Source organism: Silurus meridionalis, chromosome 7 (genome assembly GCF_014805685.1).
Source record: "Silurus meridionalis isolate SWU-2019-XX chromosome 7, ASM1480568v1, whole genome shotgun sequence".
Lineage (NCBI taxonomy): Eukaryota > Metazoa > Chordata > Actinopteri > Siluriformes > Siluridae > Silurus > Silurus meridionalis.
This window is the reverse complement of record NC_060890.1, coordinates 19,697,649-19,705,134: the sequence shown is the minus strand read 5'-3', so window position 1 is coordinate 19,705,134 and position 7,486 is coordinate 19,697,649. Positions and strand designations below refer to the sequence as shown.

The window sequence follows — 7,486 nt, the reverse complement described above, 5'->3', positions numbered from 1 at the left end:
TCAGGACAGACCTAAAGCAGAATGCAAAGGTCCATTGGTCCATGATAAGCCATCCGAGCTCATTACATATATTTAGGTTTTTATAGTATGATCATGAAAAATAACATCAGCCATCACATATTTTTGGAATCAGCACAGACGGTGAAACACAATTAGCAGTAAGTAGACTGGGGGACAAAAGACAAGGTCACACAATGCTTTGTGTAAGATTACTTGGCTGCTTGCTGAACATGGCGCTGATAGAATAAAATGATAGTTTCAGCCAATGAAGTTAATTGCTGTGTAATTTTAATGCCCAGAAACAACAATGAGCTCACTCCTTGAAGTCAGCCTATTGGAAAGATCACAGCAATACTCACATACTTCTAATTTACACCACATGGATATCAGCTGACCTGCTGGTAATAAATAACCTCCTAAATTCAGACTCAGTGCTTTCTAAATATTGACACTAGTACAATTGTACATCTGATTAATCTCATTAGTCTGTAACACTTACATCCTGTTGCTAATTTGTTTTTAATCACCATTGGCCAATAAATAATGAATTGGGTTGTTAGTTTATTTAATTACTTATGTACATATTTGGATTCTGTCACTTGTAAAAAAATAAATTAATAAATAAAAAGATGTTTATTATTATTTATTATTCACAAGCATTTATTATTGTTATTTTTTTCTATAAGTCATTAAGTCATGTAGACTGTTCAACGGAAAGGTACTATCATGCACTACATGGCCAAAAGCATGTGGACAATTCTGTATTCACCAATGTGTGTTTTTTCCCCAAATGATTGATAAGATAAAAGCACACAATTACATAGAATGTTTCTGTATACTGTAGAATTACAATCTTCACTAGAACTAAAAGGCCCAAACCTGAGAAATGCTAAGTAGCTTTTCTGTTTATGCATTGACCTTCTACTTGAAAGATCATGAGTTCAAATCCCAGCACCACCAAACTGCTGCTCGTTGGCTCTTACGCAAGGCCTTTAACCCTTAACTGCTCAGTTGTATAAATAAGAAATTTAAGATAAAGGCATAAATGTAAAATGTTCCAGCATGACAATGCCCCTATGCACAAACCAAGCTCTATGGAAGCATATTTTTGCCAAGCTTTGAGTGAAAGAACTCAAGTGGACCCCTCCCCAACCCCATCAAAACCCCATCAGTGCTGCTGCACCTGATACACTTAATCTAACAAATAGTCTCATTACAATGTCATCGTCAGTACTGTGCTGAGATAATCCACCATCCGGATAATATCTGGTTCTATATTTCTTAAAATCTATATTTATAACTGAAATAGCAAAATGACCAGTAACAAACTGTGAACAAACTAATACAAACAGTTAGAGCTACAGTTGTTTAGGACACAGTAAATAGTGATGGACAATGATGAAACTAAAATGAATGAATTTATGGTGACACCCAGATACGTATGGATTACCTTCTGAGCCTAGTTCCTCTCAAGATGTCTTCCTCATATTGTCTCAGGGAGGTTTTCCCTGCCATTGCTGACAGTGGAGGATGCATTAAGGAATAAACTTGTACTCTTTTCTATTTTTTCCTGTAAAGGTGCTCCGTACTGGGATAGCAGCACTATACAAATTAATTTGAATTTAATTGATAGGCACAGAGAACATTGCTTATCCAGATACAGTCCATATACAGTGTGTGGTGTTTTTGAGGAAGAAAAAAATAAATATTGCAGTAAGTAAAGTAAGTTCTTGCCAAATTTCTTTCTGCCAATAGCTGACTTCTTTCTCAAATGTTTTCACATATTAAACTGTGGCACCCCAAAGGAAAACAAACATGCCCAAATGGTATATACTGGCTGTCAAATTGTGTATGATGCTCCTGCACTATCATCATCATCATCATCATCATCATCATCATCATCATCATCAAAATAGAGGAAAGCAATTACACATTCTGTTCAGATGACAGCTGAGAAAGATGTACACTTATTAATATTAATAACAAATACATGTGTCAACAGATCGGAACTACATTTATCTACATTTTATGCAGTTCTATCAATTCCCGATGTAAACGAATGGAGGCCTGGAGTGGAGTCAGCATTCCAATTCATTCAAAGGTGTTCATTAGGGTTGAGGTCAGAACTCTATAGAAGGCTACTCAAGACATTCCACTCCAACCATATCCTCATGGAGCTGGCTTTGTGCAAAGAGGCATTGTCATGCTGGAACAATTTTGGGACTCTTAGTTCAGGTGAAGAGAAAATTTTATGCTCTGACATCCAAAGACATCATATGCAATTGTGCACCTCCAAATTTGTAGAAGAACATATGGCTGGAAAAGGCTGATATCTGAATACTTTTGTCGATATATTGTAGTCACTGAGAGTATATCATACAGTATGCTGTATACTTTTCAATCAAAAACAGAGATTAACATTACTCATGACCCAAGTCAAGTGGAGGCTGATAAGGAACTGTTTGGAAAATATTGCAATCAGAAAACTGTGACCGTTTTGTTGCTTGAGGTGGAGAGAGTAAAAGAGGAATATAGAAGGATAACAGCCCAACTGACCTCTGTCAGGGTCTGGCAAGGTTTCAGTCTCAGCCCTAAGGGACCATGGATACAGCTGACCCATACATTAATCTCTGCTCCATCTTCAACAACACACACACTCATATGCACATATACATGCATGCACAAACATCACTCTCCATCCTACTGATGCAATGAAAGCACATTCTAATAATAAACTGCCTGCGAAAAAGAAAGAAATATATATTAGCAAAGGGCCAGGCAGCCAGACCTCCACTCTGAAACCTTTTGACCAGGAAAACACAAACCATCTGGAAATCACATGAGAGAATTTGCAAAAAGGAAGAGCACCGATACACGCATCTTAACCTTGTGCCTTTTGCAGCTATGTATTACATGCTATAATATTTAACTATCATATCTTGGCTGCAAGATTATGCGCTGTTTGGTTTGGCTGAGTCCTCCAGACTGTTATGATCTACATAATTTTTCATAACTGTAAACAATCCTCAGCAATTTAGACCTCCATTTGTGCAGCACGGAACCCAAATGCAATACATAAAGTGGAATCATAAAACAAACTTCAGTCATCAGCCAACTTATTATGTTCATATAACTTGGCAGGGCTGTGTGTAATTCTTGGTGCGTTTCCTGTCGGAAAACAAAGAGAATCCTAGTGCTTAGGTAGTGGTGCAACATAAAAGATGAACTTATGTTTAACTACACTTATTTTTTAAGTCTAGATTTTACTCTGTAACAAAACAGGGAGCCCCTAAGAGGTGATGAGAAAACACAGAATCACAGCAGACCTGTCCAAGCATCATCAGCCAATACATTACATACATCACCTTCACCCTCTACCCCATCCCCTACCTCCTTCCACCCCAGTGTTTAAATGGAAGTGCTTGTGGTAGCCACCAAAAAAAAAGACACGCCAGGAGCTGATCAGAACGCATGCCAGGTCCATGGCTACCTTCCCTCCACTGCTCCAAGACTGCAAGTCTGGCTTAATTATGATTAATTGCTGCCTGGATAATCAGATACAGCTTCAAAAGGTTGCAGATGACAGTCCAAGGACATGGTGAGGAAGGAAAGGTATGTGTTCATTAGCAAAGAAGTGAAGCTCCCATACACCGACACCTAACCTTTCTTATTTTAACTCTTCCAAATAGAATTAATTCTGAGATTATATGGCAAGGGTCCCAAGAGAAGGGGAAGGGTGAGTGCTTGTTTACTTGCCCCTATACATACACATATACCAAGACACACATGCACACACAGACTCACTGCCCCATGGCCAGTAGTGTGGATGTTGATGCCGTTCTGAATGTATGAATGATGGTTTTGAGATTCTGGTGGTAGGAAGAGAAAGAAAGAGAGAGAGAGAGAGAGAGAGAGAGAGAGAGAGAGAGAGGGAGGGAGGGAGGGAGTCAGTGTGCAAGGCAGTGGCAAACCTTCCACTCTTGACTTCTCCTGGCCCAGAATTAATGGACTCCACTTTCACCCGCTCACTTCCTCGGCTCGTTTCAACACAAACTCTGCAAAGTGGAGGAAAGACGTGGACTCGCCAGCTCACTCCTGCTTTCCAATTCCCTTGGCTGGGTCTGGGTTCACTCTGTGCCATTTTCAGCATCATAGAAATGCCTGGCCATGTTCAGCTGCCATTATTACGCTGGAGAAAAAAAATATATCCTCGCTTTCAGAGCTCAACATCTCCATAATACTTGGCCTTGTTCATGATACTGTGTGCAGCATAATTTTCTGAAATGTGTCTCAAACAGATTCAGTCATTATGACATCATGTTGTCAGAACTGTACAAACAAATGTTCAGAACTATAAATAGTAATGTTATATTTGACAATTTTTTTGGTCCTTAGTGCATATTTTTTATGTATACTATTAACTTGTACTATTAACATTTGTCATTAACATAGTTATATGCAGAATACAACTTGCTGTGAAATGTAAACCCTATTGTCCAATCAAAAATTTGTGCATTAGATAAAAGGAACTATAAATAAAAAAGTAAGGGAAGATATAAAAAAAAAATTAGGGCCAGAAATCAATGAACTTAACTTGTGATTAATCGCAACATTTTTATCTGTTCTAAAATTACCTGAAATTAATGCTTTATGCAAATGTATTTATTATTAGTTAAACCATATTCAACATAGAGCATAAAGACAAAATATTCTTTTAAATGTTTTAAAGAAATTATGGTGTTTTAAATTACGGAAATCTTCAGGACACCAAACTGAACTTTTTTTATGTTTCCACACGGATGTTTTTAATTGCCGGATGTGTGGATCATGGCAGATTTTGGCGCTTGAATTGAGACTTGGCACATCAGTAAAAGAAATGTGTAGTGATTAAAATGACGTCGTGAATAAATGTGTGTTGCGTTGAATATTTAAATTTTGCCTCTATTATATTAACTTATATATGTTTTTAATAAAAAATGGTCTAACAGAAATACATGTTGCATAAATCATGCGTTAATAAAATTTGTGCAGCTAAAATTCATTTGCGTTAACGCATTATTAACGTGTTCATTTTGGCAGCCCTAGAAAACATATTAAATAAGGTGGCATTTAAAAAAAATAGTCATATATTTTTCGAGGTGCAAAAGAGAAGTACAGTCAACACCAGATAATTTGCGATTCGGAATTCGCGGCTCTAGAATTCACGGGTTCTCATTTGGAATCTAGTTAACAGCAAGTTGCGTATTATCTTAAAATTGGCTGGAATCCGTAGGGGTGACCGAATGTCCAGGAATGTTAGAAATAACATTTTAAAGTATGTATTTACTGACAAATTCTATACAAATATTTAAAACACATTATTGTATTAAAGTGACATAAATTTGCTAAGGTACTATTGTGGCTGTGGGGGTGCGTTCAAAATTTGCAGATTTTCGGAACTTGCTGGGGGTCTTAGAACTTAACCCCTTGACTTCCTGGCGGACCACTTTACAAAATGTAATGATGTATGAAAAGCAAAAACTCAATGAATATTTCAAGTGGTATGTACAAATGCAAAAAGGACACAATTCTAATTGAATGGTATGAGTATGATACTGGCATAGGTTCCCTGGTGGTCTAGTGGTTAGGATGCGGCGCTCTCACCGCTGTGGCCCGGGTTCGATTCCCGGTCAGGGAACCAACCCCAGCTATTAGGGTTGCACAAGCCTTAGTGCTGGTCCCAAGCCCGGATAAATGGGGAGGGTTGCGTTAGGAAGGGTATCCACTGTAAAAACATCCACCAAATCAAACATGTGGATGGAAGCCGAAAGAAAGTTTTTAGTATGATACTGGGAAGAGCTTCACTTTTAACATGTTTTGACTGGACTTCACAACAAGACAAACATTTCAGGTACTTTTCAAGTATTTTACATATAAATATTACTTATTTATTGCTTGTAGATCATTGCTAAAACAGTTATCCAATTAATATAACACATTAATAAAACACATTTGAGGAGTAGAGGTGGAAGATTTGTATAGTTTCAGTTTTATATACACACACACACACACACACACACACAGAGAGAGAGAGACCTGTTTTACACATAAAGGTGGTAAAAAAAAATGATTTTTTTGAGAATCACTAAGCTAAAACTGAACATAATTCGACTTGTTCTCAAACCAGTTTACAAGACATTCCTTTATTTTACAAATTATGTTTTTTGAGGCATTTCATGCATAAAGTGTAATTATGCATATCAAACTGCAACATTAAAAATGACAGCATTAATGTGCCCTTGGACAATGTATAATTACTTACCTTCAATATTTCCACTAATGCTGAACATTTGGAAATATTTGTTCGTCTAACTTTGCACACCATGAGGTTTGTGCTTGAAGCCAGAGATGCTGCCCAAAAACACTTGTATCTCACGAATGGTACCAGCAAACACCACCATTAATCTTTTTTTTTACCCCTTCTATAATGTATGCGGTGCCATTTCAACTTACTCATGCTCATGGTCTAATGCTCAGAATCCAGGAGAAATCTATAATTTACTCATTCTAATGGAGTAAGAAGGGAGGGGAAATGAGGCGAATGTGGCAGTCCGGTGATGCTGGGGGTGGTTATCTTTTAAATATCTAAACAACACATCTTTCTATTAAATATTCAAGTTGAAACCAATTTGTTTTTAGGTCCCATACAATTTTAGATATTGGTCAGTGAAATAATTTACTTCTGTAGCATAGATCCATGTCTTTATGCTTTCATGTCCATTAAGTCTGAGTGGGGATTAATAATGGATCTGTTGAAAATATGTTGAAGAATTTCGGTGCCATGTGAACATAAGAATGTATTGATTCTAGAAATTCATACATAAAATAAGTCTAATAGGTAATTTGCAATGCAGTAGTCTAGCAACGTGCAGTAGCTGACTTTTATTTATTTCAAATGGGAATGAAATGGTTTATTAAACTTTGATACTAAATAACCACTGTATCCAACAATAAACAAATGCAAACGAAGTAGGATCACTAGGGACCAGGGATTAAATGTCACTGAAATCAATGACTAAGCGTCTTTACTAGACGTCATGCTCCCTCTAAGTACTAATCTTCATGGGACACTAGGTGCAATTTTCCTGGCAAGCTGAATCCAGAGCCTGGGCAGGTTTATGTAGGCTAAGGGACAGCAGCAATAAATACCTTGAAGCAATGACGGATGGGCTTATTCATTATTTAGCATGTAGAGGGATGAGGATAGTCAGGGTTGATAAAATGAACTATTTGTCCAATCCACAATCAATATGGGACTGTGTTTCCCAAGTGGCAGTGCCACCACAGTCATTTTAAAACACCCCGAGAATACACACACACACACACACACACACACACACACACACACACACACACACACACGATTACACACAGTGGGGAATAAATTGTGAGGTCATTTCCTAAAGTAACAGCTAGCTGAAGTATTTCATTAGAGCAAAATGTATTC

The 7,486-nt window shown here is 37.4% G+C and overlaps 1 non-coding gene across 1 annotated transcript; it reads left to right on the top strand.

Annotated features, from left to right (window-relative positions):
* Positions 1-5,605: 5,605 nt before the first annotated feature.
* trnae-cuc lies at positions 5,606-5,677 on the top strand. The gene has a single exon. It is a non-coding gene; the product is annotated as a tRNA-Glu (tRNA).
* The last annotated feature ends 1,809 nt before the right edge of the window (positions 5,678-7,486 follow it).